This window comes from Strongylocentrotus purpuratus, unplaced genomic scaffold (assembly GCF_000002235.5).
Source record: "Strongylocentrotus purpuratus isolate Spur 01 unplaced genomic scaffold, Spur_5.0 spur5_scaffold_13, whole genome shotgun sequence".
NCBI lineage: Eukaryota > Metazoa > Echinodermata > Echinoidea > Camarodonta > Strongylocentrotidae > Strongylocentrotus > Strongylocentrotus purpuratus.
The window spans coordinates 34823764-34835857 of NW_022145598.1; the positions used below are offsets into that span (position 1 = coordinate 34823764).

Here is a 12094-nt window from a genome sequence, read left to right on the forward strand (position 1 = left end):
GTAGTCTCCCCTCTCTCTCTCTCTCTCTCCCCCTCTCTCTCTCTCTTTACCCCCTCCATCTCCCCTTAATATCACACAAATTCTGCCATTTCTTGTTGAAATTCATGCGAGTGATATCAGGGCTTTTGCTACTCTATTACTATGAGGAATTTCTAAAATTTTAGAGAGGGGCCTAGCTAAATATATTTTATCAGATAGGAAATAAAGCAAATATGTTAAGAAATATTTTTGAATGAAGAAAAAAGATTCAGTATTGATAATTGACCATAATCTGTAGTTAACTACTCAACTCTGCAATATAAACACAGAAAATGAATTTTGACTGAGCAGTTTTAATTCAAACATTTGGAACCAGAACAGCAAGTGGAAAATGGAGCATAAATTCAAAAATATTACATAATTCATACCAAACATATCATCATCAATTATCATCAATACTGTATTGCATTTTAAAATGTACATTTAGGGTTTTGTGGAAAAGACTCATCAGTTATACATCCACGGAATACGAAGGTTATTTCATTCATTATACAGTACTTGTGAATATGCTAAAATGTCTTTATCTAATTCTTTATATACGACTTGGTTATCATGTTTATTCAGCAATCGTAGCGAGTAAATGCCACATGTGACATACAAAATGCTCGACAAACATGTACTACATGTATCATGAAGTTTTTCAATGGGAAAAATGACTAATATAATCATCATCGTTACTTTTTGTTCATCACTGTTTTTCATAAATATCTTGTGAGTAGAGTATCAGAACCAAGTCAGTTTACACAATCTCTTTCTAAGGTATTTCAATGAAATTTAGTACACAGTCTCAAACGCTACAAAGTTTACCAATGCTTAAAGGTTGTCTTCACCCAGGTAAACACGTAATCTCTGACTAAACTATTATCAGCATGATAAACATGGAAATATCAATTTGACTAAACAATTTCATTTCTCATCAAACAGATACAATTCAAAACAGCAACATTATATTGTATGATCATTATAGGATAGTTTGAAGTACCAAATACAATTATGATGAGAATGACTATAGAAGTTATAAATTAAAACATTAAATGTGAACTAGCAACATTGTGTTTTGAGAGAAAAACCAATTGTTGAAATGTAACTTATATTCATGTTCTAATGAAGGCATCAACCCCTGTGAATACAAACATTTAAAGAAAATGGATAAACAAATTTTTCAATACAAAGATACAATATGAGGATTCATGGAACTGGAATCGAAAATTCTAATATGCATTACTGATCGAGGTAGGTATACCTGATAAATAGCAGTTCTGAGCTATACATTTGAATATTAAAGATTTATGTTTGCAGGAGTTCATTACAATACTGTAACAGAAAACTGACACCTGTACGACCATTCAGTTAATTGTTTCAGAACTCATGGAAAATGTTACCAGTTTGCTTTAAATCAATTCATTGATTTTATAATCAATCCATTTCATTGTAATTACTAGTACACACAATTACAATTATGAGTGGAGTTTGCTTTATTTATGATATTCAAAATATTTAAAATCAAACAGTATAAAAGAGAGATTGAGGTTTTGAAACATTGAAGCATTGCCAAAACAATCAATGTAATTGATTCTAGTTTCTCAAGCATGCCCTTCAACACAAGTCCTTCAAGTTTCTTCACACATAATGTCATCCAAGCGATAGTGGTTGAAGCAGAGAAGATCCTTGATCTAGACTGCTTGAAAGTAAAAGGAAATAAGAGAAAGAAAAATCATAATAAAAAAAGTCCAAGTCAAAATCAATAAAAAAATCATTATCAGAATTTCAATTATGAAAGGGAAACTTTACAGTGCATTATGATTGGGCAAAATTATTATTTGTAGTTTTGGTACCCAATTTTAGAGAGTCTCTTAATAAATTAAATACTTTATGTGGTATCACCTTAGTATTGGAATTTTTTTATAAGGATTTAAAAAAAATTAATGCTGACCTCGATAGGACCACCCATTCCCTTAACTAAGAGACCTAAGCATTAAAAACAATTAAGAATATCTTAAATTTTAACTATTGGGAAACAATCAAGAAGGAAAAAAGATACCTTTTGACTCGCTCACAAGCATAGACAATGGGTCATCATGCAGAATCGCAATCGGAGCCGTCAGGAGACTTTAAGGGTCACCATGCCAAGTCACACATGCAGCTCTGACTGTGTTCGGTGAATTGCTTCAACAGTGTTCGGTGAATTGCTTCAACGGTTCCATACCGCTCCCACTCTTAGGTCACTATGCCGAGTCACATCTGCAGCTCTGTGTTCAGTGAATTATCAAGGACCCATCTTACCAGCATGTCGGTCCCTGTATCCAATCTAATTTTGTAGAATGAAAGAAATAATTACACGTTATTTTCTTTCATTTTTTTGCAAGCAGAGGTAAGGAAATGAATCCAATATTATCTTTTGTACATAAAATTAATTAATAGGCATAACTGACCCCAAACAGAAGTTTTCAATTGCCCCTATTACCCCAAAATAGAATTTTCCAATTGCCCCTACCAAACAACAACTACCCCTATGCACATAGGCAGTGAGTGTGCTTTAGTACTTTGCTGCTAAAGTGTGATTTTCTTGAACAGATCATGAAGCTATTCTCACCTGGATTTGTGTCTGGCCTGTGGCATTCTTGAAAAGTAGATGTACTTTCCCAGTGCTTCCTTCATATAAGTGCAAATTGTATCTACTGCATCTGAAACTAAGTGAAAGCAAAAACATCATCATAATTTCATTACCACTAAAGTGTAGGTAGTGAGACATGTACATCATCTGGTATGGTGCTTGCTTGGAAAATTCTTTAAAACACGAAGTGGAGTTGGGCAACATTTGCTGGTATCAAGAACAATTGTTTAAAATAATTTTTGTATAGGGTGAGGGACCAAGGGTACTAAAGTAAAGTGCTGCCTTTGAATATAACAGACACAGAGTACAGATAACGAGAGAAACTAAGCTAAACATGTGGACATTGTTCCCCAAAAGGTAGACTACTCATGATTACTTCAGTCTCAAAAAACAGTATTCCTTTTTCGGATGGTGCCATTTATTCATTTTCAGGGCAGGACCGTATCTAATTTTCAATTTTTAATTAAATGTTCATCCATGTCCTTCTTTGCTTGAAAGGCAAATCATTGAATTCCCTAACACTAACAGTTAACCAGGAGGGGCTACATCCCAGGTCATCTCAGCTCAGCATGATGATAATTTTCATAACTCCCTTTGTCCTTGGCCATGTTGATGTTGGCCTTGGGCTTGGAGCCCTGAAATTTCTTAAACCCCAGGCACGCGCGCCTTACAAGAAAGGTCTCAGTCTTGTCGAGATCCTGATCTACTCACCTCTAGATTCTAGATTGATGAGTAGTGGCTGACATAAACTGATAATTATAAAATGATGATCTAGAGTAACTAGAGTTCTAGACTCTAAATCAAATTTATAATTAGCTAAATAGTAAATTACTGAAAAAATAAAAGTAAAACTCTAGTCTCTAGAGTCTATAGATCTAGATCTACTCTCCAACTTTCTGTAAAACTTTGTTCAAATTTATAACTTAAGCAGATATAAAAAGAACCTTATAGCATTAATATTTGGTGTGGAGCAAAATAAGAAAGACTCTCCACTTAAGTTATTTAGTCTAGATGCATATTAGTTAAGTCTAAGTTGATCTTTTTAGTTTTGGATCACATGATACTTCACTCCTTTATTCACTTACATGAAAATAAGTATATGGGGCGAAATGTGGAACGGCGGTGTATTTTTCACACATTTCTGTGCTCATGGACATATTTATGGCTTACAAAGAATTAGAATGAATCAAAAGAGCGTACCACATTAATTTACCCTAAAAAAATGTTTAAAAACTCACCTTTTCATGGTCTGTGACTGTTCCAAACTGCGAAATTTTCACTACCGTCACTTCGTGAAAATATTAAAAGCAGGAAAAGAGCAAACGATGTTTTCACGAATTGACGGCTGTTAAGCGCGTACTTGGCCGTCACTTCGTGAAAACAGAAAATCCTTTTGCTATGCATTTTCTTGTTTACGTCATCGTCATAGTGACATAATTAGACATTATTATGATCTGAAATTTTGTGAGGTTCAAGATGTTAGTGAATGATGTCCAAAAATGCAAAAAAATCAAAAGTGAAAATGTATGCGATTTTCCTCACTACCGTCACTTCGTGAAAACAGGGACGAATTCACGCCTTTATAATACTTGCAACTTGAACTTGAACTTGAACTGTATATCTAGACATAATATGCGGATCTTCTTAGACCCCCCCCCCCCCCCCCCAATGATTTAAAAACAAATGAAAAGAAATAAGTTTCAGAGGCGTGAGAATAATAGCGACCAAAAGGCACGAGTCCGTCAAGATTTTTCTTTTGTTGACTCTTGTGTTCTTATGATTGTTTGTGTATAGGCCTATCAACACAAAAATAAATAACCTTTAAACAATTTTTGTTTTGTTTTTGTTTCAAGTTATTATGGCCCCTATTCATTTTGTTTTCCGTGATTGTCAACATTTTGAGGAATATTCCGATCGATCCCCTCCCTTTTTTTTAAAAACATAATTTTAATTCCTTAACTTTGACACTCCTGGTCAGTGTATTGCTTTCTCTGTACACCTAACATGATCTAATGTTTAAAAAAAACAGAATTGCACCAAAAATATACAGGAGATTATAGATCTGATCATTGTGTACTGCCAAAGTTCGCACGCAACCAGAGGGTGCAAATAGCACGCACTGCGATTTTGTGAGATGTGCACCCCCGGTCAAGGACGGCCGTGTGACGTCATGTAGGTTGAGGTTATGTTTTTGTCATTGACGCTGCGGTTTAGATCGACACGCGCATGGGCTTGGAGGCTCGCCGTTTGCCCTTCACAGTGCAACAAAGTCAAACAGAGTACTTAGTCTTTGTTTACAAACCTGATATCATATTTGAATGTTTAGAGGCTGTAATTTCAATAAAATAAATCTAGAACATTTAGTTTACAGCTTAATTTATAAACCCTATTATGATGATAGAGATGAAAGTATATACTCATCATGGTAAAAACAGTCCTTGTAAGAATTATTTTGCCTGCTCACTTTAATTTAACCAAAAGGGTTTAGGATACATACACTACCATTCATAATACGTTTTGAAGTAATAAACTCGTGACGAGCTGAAGTTATTATAAATTTCATCGGAGAAGATCTTGTTTTAAGGACATTGCGTCACCTACTGATATTAATATGTACGAATGGTTTAATTTTTAGCACATAATACAAAGGAAAAAATAGAGACTTAGCAGGGGCGTAGAACCTGTAGCATATAGAGCAATTTTGGGGGAAATGGGGTGCACACTTCAAAATATTTTCGGACAAGCAACAACAACAACAATTTTTTTAAAATAAAATTTTTTTTTTTTAAAGGGGGGAAGATAGGGTAATTTTGTTGTGTTTGTCTCAATCGTCAGTCGGAAATTGGCCTATAGTTTGAAATAATAATCACTTATATTTTCTATGTGTCTTTTGAGTAAGAAAACAAAGAGCGGGGTTGTGTAAGGCAACGCCACTTGTTACGGTGGTGTGGCACGGGCTTTTTGTGCCCCCCCCCCCCCACCCCGGCCCCCATCCATCGGATCCATCTGTGGCACAACCCGCCTTGCCCGCCTATTCATAAATGGCACAAAAAAGCGACATATCTGTTCTTCAAAATACCCGGGCCTTTTAAGTTTATGAACAAAACTGTCAGAAAAAAGAGACTTTTATTAAGGGGGTGGGGTCCTATCTAGCACATAGGGGAAATGGGATGCACACTTCAAAATATTTTCGGGCAAGCAACGACAACAAAAGTTTTTTTATAAATATATAGGGGGGGAATAAAAGGTAATTACGTTGTTTTTGTCTCAATCGTGAGTCCGAAATTGGCCTATAATTTGAAATAATAATCACTTATATTTTCTATATGTGTCTTTTGAGTGGGAAAACAAAGAGAGGGTTCTATAAGGTAGTGCCACTTGTAACGGGTGTTTGTGCCCCCCCCCCCCCGGCCCCCATCCATCGGATCCATCTGTGGCACAACCCGCCATCATGGTGGCACACAAAAGCGACATACTTGTTCTTCAATCTGAACAGAGGCGGCGCTCCCGGGGAGCATGGGGGCACAGTGCCCCCCCCCCCCACGTTTTCAAGTACCCCAAAAGTGCCCCCTCTTACATAGAAAAAGTGCCCCTATTAATTTTTTAAAGTGCCCCTTCCCCTTTCCAACTCTGATAACTGCCCTTTTTATTTTGATACGTACCCCTTTTCCTTTGAGAAGTTCCCATTTTTCTTTGCAATACTGATGTCCAATTTCCATTCTCATAAGTGCCTTTTTTAAACTCTACCTCTAGAAAGTTCCCCAAGAAGCACCCCTTTTCACTTTTGATAAGCGCCTCCTTCAGCTCCACTGTATCAAATCTGAGAGATGCCGCTTTTGCTCTGACAAGTTCCCCTTTTCCTTTGTAAAAAGTGCCCCTTCCCTTTTAATAACTACCCCTTTTTAATTCGGATAAACGTACCATTCATAAGTGCCCCTTTTATTTTGACACCTCCCCCTTTTCCTTTTCTAAAATTTTTTTTTCCTTCTTAAAAGTGCCCCTTCCCTTTCTCATAATCACCCCTTTTCATCTTTGATAAGTGCCCCGTTAATTTTTAAAATGTGCCTCATTCTTTTTGATAAGAGCCACTTCCCCCTTCTCATAAAAACCCCCTTTCACCTCCGATAAATGCCCCGTCTGATCGGCGCCCCTTCAAGTTCTTTCAATAAATGCACATTTCCCTTTATACAGTGCCCCCTTTTCATTTTCATAAGTGCCTCTTTTCATGTTTGGTCAGTGCCCCACTGATTCAGATGCGATAAGTGCCCCCAGTCTTCACCTCTGATAATTACCCTTTTAACAATTATGTGCCCCTTTTTCCTTTCTAATAAGGAACTCATCCCTTTTTCATAAATGCCCCTTTTCACTTCTTATAAATGCCCCTATGAAAATCCGTCGACAGATGCCAATTTCCCATTATAATAAAATCCTTTTTCATCCCTGGTGCGTGCCTCTTTTAGGTGTAAGAAGTGCCCCATTTCAAGTCTGATAATAACCCTTTTTACTTTGACGCGTGCTCCTTTCCTTTACTGATATTGTCTTAACCCTTTCGATAAGTGTCCCCTTTTTCCCCATCATTAAATGTGCCCCTAATTTCAAGCGACTGAGAGCAATTTCCCCCAAAGCTCGCTCGCTACGCTCGCTTGTAGTTATTGGGTTTGGGTTTTTCCATTTTATAAGATGTCATTTTGCGCACAGCTGCGACCTCACAAATCTTTAAAAATTTCCTCGCTCGCAAACGAATTTTCAGACCATCACACCACTAAAGTATGATGCGCAATATCATTTATAAAGACAAACAAAATATTGAAATCATCCCTGATAATGTAATCACAATAAAGGGGTATATACCAATGTCTAACAAACTGTATATTTTCGCTTTGAGATTTCCCTTTGAAGGTGCCCTTTTTTCTCTCCAGAAAGTGCCCTTTTTTGTTGGTGCATGCCCCCCCACCCTGGAAGTCGCTCCGCCGACTCTGAATCTGAATGAAAGACGACCCCGGGCCCCCACCCCTCCCCCTTTGCTTCTGACTTAATACTTCATAATTATGTTCATTAAATTATTGTTACCGTAAAAAGGACTGGAGAAAATAAATTAAGAGAAGGCACCTTGAGTCTGAGGACATTTTTTTGTGAAAAAAGGGGGCCCGGGGAATTGCAATGGAAGATCCAGTTCTATAATAGGCCTACCCTAGGAATGGTCGAATAGGTCTGTTGAGCAAAAACTCTTTTCCAATTAATGAAGAAATTACGAACAAAAAAACATTTATACAAAAAACCCACAATAATAACAAAATATATTTTATGTGCTTCCTCGACAAAACATCAAAACAGATTCAAAAGCGCGATGTGCCTTCTCTTTATTCTCCTTTTTCGTTTTTCTCATCCACTTTTTTTCCTTTTTTCATCCTGTTTCTTCTTTTTCGTGTTTACATCCTTTTGTAATTATTGTTCCTTCTTCTTAATGTAACATGAACAAATTAATAATACAAACATAGAAGTCCCAAAACATGCACGCTCACAATCCTACTGGATTATTTTCTTCTTCCTGATACGAAAAGAGAACTGAAAGATTGCCCTCTTTGGGTCAACATAGAACAATGTTGAGGCAGGGGCGGACTCTTTTCCAAAGGGACAATCATCCCAAAAACTTCGCCATGCAAGAAAAAAGTTTATAGTAGGGGGGGGGGGAAGGGGTCCTAAAATCCTAAAAAAATCAAAAACAAGCGTAAAATAATGGGGGTCCGGACCCCTCCCAAATTGTTTGGACTCTGCTTTGTTGAAGCTGGGGTGGAAGTTGAACCTATGGTGTGTTAACGGATATCAAGAGGAGGGGAAGTCCACCCTTAGGTAAAAACAAAATTTAAAGAAACAAATAAGGGAATTTCTGAGCAAAATCTGATTAGAAAAGTCAGTTTGATTTTTTGAAGTTGTCATCAGAGGAGCATCACTGTGACGTTTCTTGCGAGCATCTCTCTATTTTCCTCTGTACATACATTTTCATAAACTTTCATTTTTGTAAAGGTATTTATGGTTGTATACAGACATATTTGCATTAGTATATTCAGGGTGAAAATAAGATTATTTGTTTTAGGACAGGGCTAATGGGAGGGTGGTCCCTGGGTGCTCGCAAGATACGTCACAGAGTTGCCAATTTGCGTTGGATTGATTGCACCTTAAAAAAATCATTTTCTTTTTTTTTTTTTGCAGAGAGAGAGAGAGAGAGGGAGGGCGGGAGAGAGGGAGAGAGGGGGGGGGGGGGGGAGGAGAGGGAGAAGAGGGAGGGGAGGGAGAGAGAAAAAAACCCACGAAGGTGTGGCATATTACAGGCGCGGATCCAGGGGGGCCGAGCGGGCCTTGCCCCCCCCCCCCCCCCGAAAAAAAAAAAGAAAAAAAAAAAGGAGAGAGAGAGAGAGAGAAGGAAAGAAGGAAAAGGGAAAGAGGAGAGAAAGGGAAAAAAAGAGGAAGAAGAAAAGAAAAGAGGGAAGAAGTAGATCGGGGGGTGGGAGGGGGGGGGGCAAAAGGACTTGCCTCCCAATCAAAAAATAAAGAGAAGGAAGGAAAGGGAAAGAAAAAAGGAAAAGAGGAGATACAAGAAAGGAAAAAAGAGGAAGAAGAAAAGAAAAAAGGGATAACGACACAACAAATCGTCTTCTTTCTCTAATGATCCACCCACCCCCAATTACGTCACTGCTGGTCACCATTACGAACCAATATTTGGCTCGCATAATTTCAAATTTTGCCCCCCCCCCCCCCCTAAGAAATCCTGGATCCGCGCCTGATGTATATACAACGGCAACAGTTTCAATATAAAATGTAAGTTCTTCTTACTTAAATCATTGGTCTGGAAACAATTATTATTTGCCCATTGTTGTGTATTGTATTACATTTTCACTGACAATGAATTCACATTGTAATGCAATTTTCAAGTTTCCCAGGCTTATTCAGGAGAACAGAAGATTGATATTGTTTAGTTGTACGATAACATCACTCAGTTTTGATTTGATTTGATTGGAGATATATCTCATTAAAAACAGAGTAAAAGCTATACAGTTTCAAACAAACCTACACCATTAAACTTCAAGGTCACTCACACATGATTTATTGCGACACTTTCAAGGCTACTTATTATTTCAAGTTCACGTATATACAAAGGGCAACAGCTTCAATATTAACGTAATTAAATAAATGGTCTGGAAAATGTTAATGCCCGTTGTTGTATATTATACAACATTTTCCATAACGATGAATATACATTGTATAATGCAATTTTCAGGAAAACCATACTTGTCATTACTATATGATACTAAAGCAAATCGTTTCGCTTATCGATAAGATAAATCAATGTGAAGTACGTGTCAAATAATGAAATCATTACGTGCTATTTTTAACCGGACTAGACATTTGAAACGTATAAAAAATGTATATATACACTATTGACAGCAAGCAAGTTTTATAAACAAAGAATTCAGAAATTGAACAACATTGCACATTTTAGTCTACACGGCATGCTCTACACCCTTAGTTTGACTGTAAACAGTAATTGTCTTCTTAAGTCTTCCATATAAATATAAATTTAAAGGAGGTCAATAATCATTATGAAAACACCACTTTCGTAAGGTTGACACATCAATATATATTGTGCACACATGTAACAATGTGATAATATTTTTTCTTGGGGGGGGGGGGACGGGAGGAGGGCAATCCAAAAAGGGACTGATATGTGAACATTAATATTGATAGGTCGCTTCACAAAAGGGGCATATATTACATAGTCTTTTTTTGTTGATAGTTTTTTGAGCAAAACACAAAATAGTGGAAGGACGGGGTACACGTCTTCCTTCAATTTTCTGAGGGGGATCGTCCCCCTTGGATAATTTGAAAAAGTGCACACCAACAAAATGTATAGCAAATACTGACTAAAGACTGCAACACGCTTTAAGGCTCTGGTGGGTACAAGAGTACAGCGTTTAGACTAATAGAAATGCTAAATCTTCTCGCTCGGTCGCTACGCTCCTTCGCATAATATCCTAAAAATATACAAGTAAATATTGAAGAAAATATGTATTCTGTTGGTATCACGTATGTACAAATTACACTGTATGTTAACAAGATTAAAAGTTATAGAAATAGATCCGTGTTCCAAAAATGAATATTGAGCTTGCTCTTTTAAGAAGTCCCTTCCTGCTCAGTACTTACTAAAATTTACCTAGTAAATATTTACAACCCTTCGGACTGCACACTATAGATATCGGCAAAGTAAAAGTGAAGCGTGAAAAAAGTTTATTGCTTGTTTTTATGCTGTAGTTTTGCTAAAGAATGTATTTTGTAACACAACAAAACTTCAAAAATCTGTGAGGGGTTTACATTATAAGACTTATCATACAGCTTTACGGGGGTAGTCCCTTCCGTCACCTCCGCCTCTTTCACTGGCGTACTGATGGGGGGGGGGGCAGTAACCCACCCCCCCCCCCCCAATACAATTTAAACATGGGTTATTTTTAATTTGATACCAGTGATTTACAAGTATTGCTAAAATGGCAGTATTTTTCCATGAGCTCCCGGGGCTCTACCCCCTGGAACCGACCAAGGGCCCTAAGGCGGGCCCCTGTTTGCTCATCTGGCCGTAATTAAATGCCTAAAGTCCTTGAGCTTTCGGGGGCTCTGCCCTCTGGATTCAACCAAGGGGCCTAAGGCGGTCCCTAGATGCGTAATTTGGTGCTTAAAAGCCCTTCCGTTATGTATTTCTTATGTATTTCTTTGTCTTTCTTTCTCCATATCCTCTGCACTCTCCTTATGTATTTGTTTGTTTTCCCTTTTCTATTACCTTCTCTTCCCTGGGTATACGCACATGTACTATATATGGCTAAACAGTTTTGTAAAAAAAAATATGCGCGAACGGTCAAGGAGTAAGAAGAAGGCAAAAGAGAACAAAGACGGCATCCATGGAAGCCATGTGAGAGTGTCCACTTTTTTCGCTTTTACTTTCACCCTTGCATTCTTTCCTTTATCAGAGTTTTCTCACACCTTGTAAACTCGTGCAGGTTATGATCTTGTGTGCGTGTGTGTGTGTGTGTGTGTGTGTGTGTGTGTGCGTGTGTTTTGTGTGTGTTCGTGTAACGAAATAATAGCTTGGCAATTTTCATGGTTATGAGATACAATGTGAAAGGAAATGAGAGAATAATGGTCGCGTAGCTTAAATCAAAGTTCCCCATTGCAGTCCTCTCTTTTTGGATATTTTTGCGTTTTGTTTTTGTAAGAGGTGTAGCGCCAGAAGAAAGAAGAGGAAGAAGAAAAGAAACGGGTGAAGAAGGAGATCGGGGGGGGGGGGAAGAGCCTCAGTGGCGGATCCAGGGGGGGGGGGCCCGGGGGGCCCGGCCCCCCCCCCCTTGAGAAAAAATCATGTAAAATCACGTGATTTTTACCTTTTTTGGGGGTTGG

General features: G+C 37.8%; 1 long non-coding RNA gene across 2 annotated transcripts; it reads right to left on the reverse strand.

Annotated features, from left to right (window-relative positions):
- Positions 1-312: 312 nt before the first annotated feature.
- On the reverse strand, positions 313-4212 carry LOC115923149. 2 transcript variants are annotated; one of them, XR_004063819.1, is made up of 4 exons: positions 3892-4212; positions 2633-2729; positions 2081-2347; positions 313-1717 (listed from the first exon to the last, which is right to left on the reverse strand). It is a non-coding gene; the product is annotated as an uncharacterized LOC115923149 (long non-coding RNA). The 2 variants fall into 2 exon arrangements; XR_004063820.1 differs by having other exon boundaries at positions 313-1720.
- Between the last annotated feature and the right edge of the window lie 7882 nt (positions 4213-12094).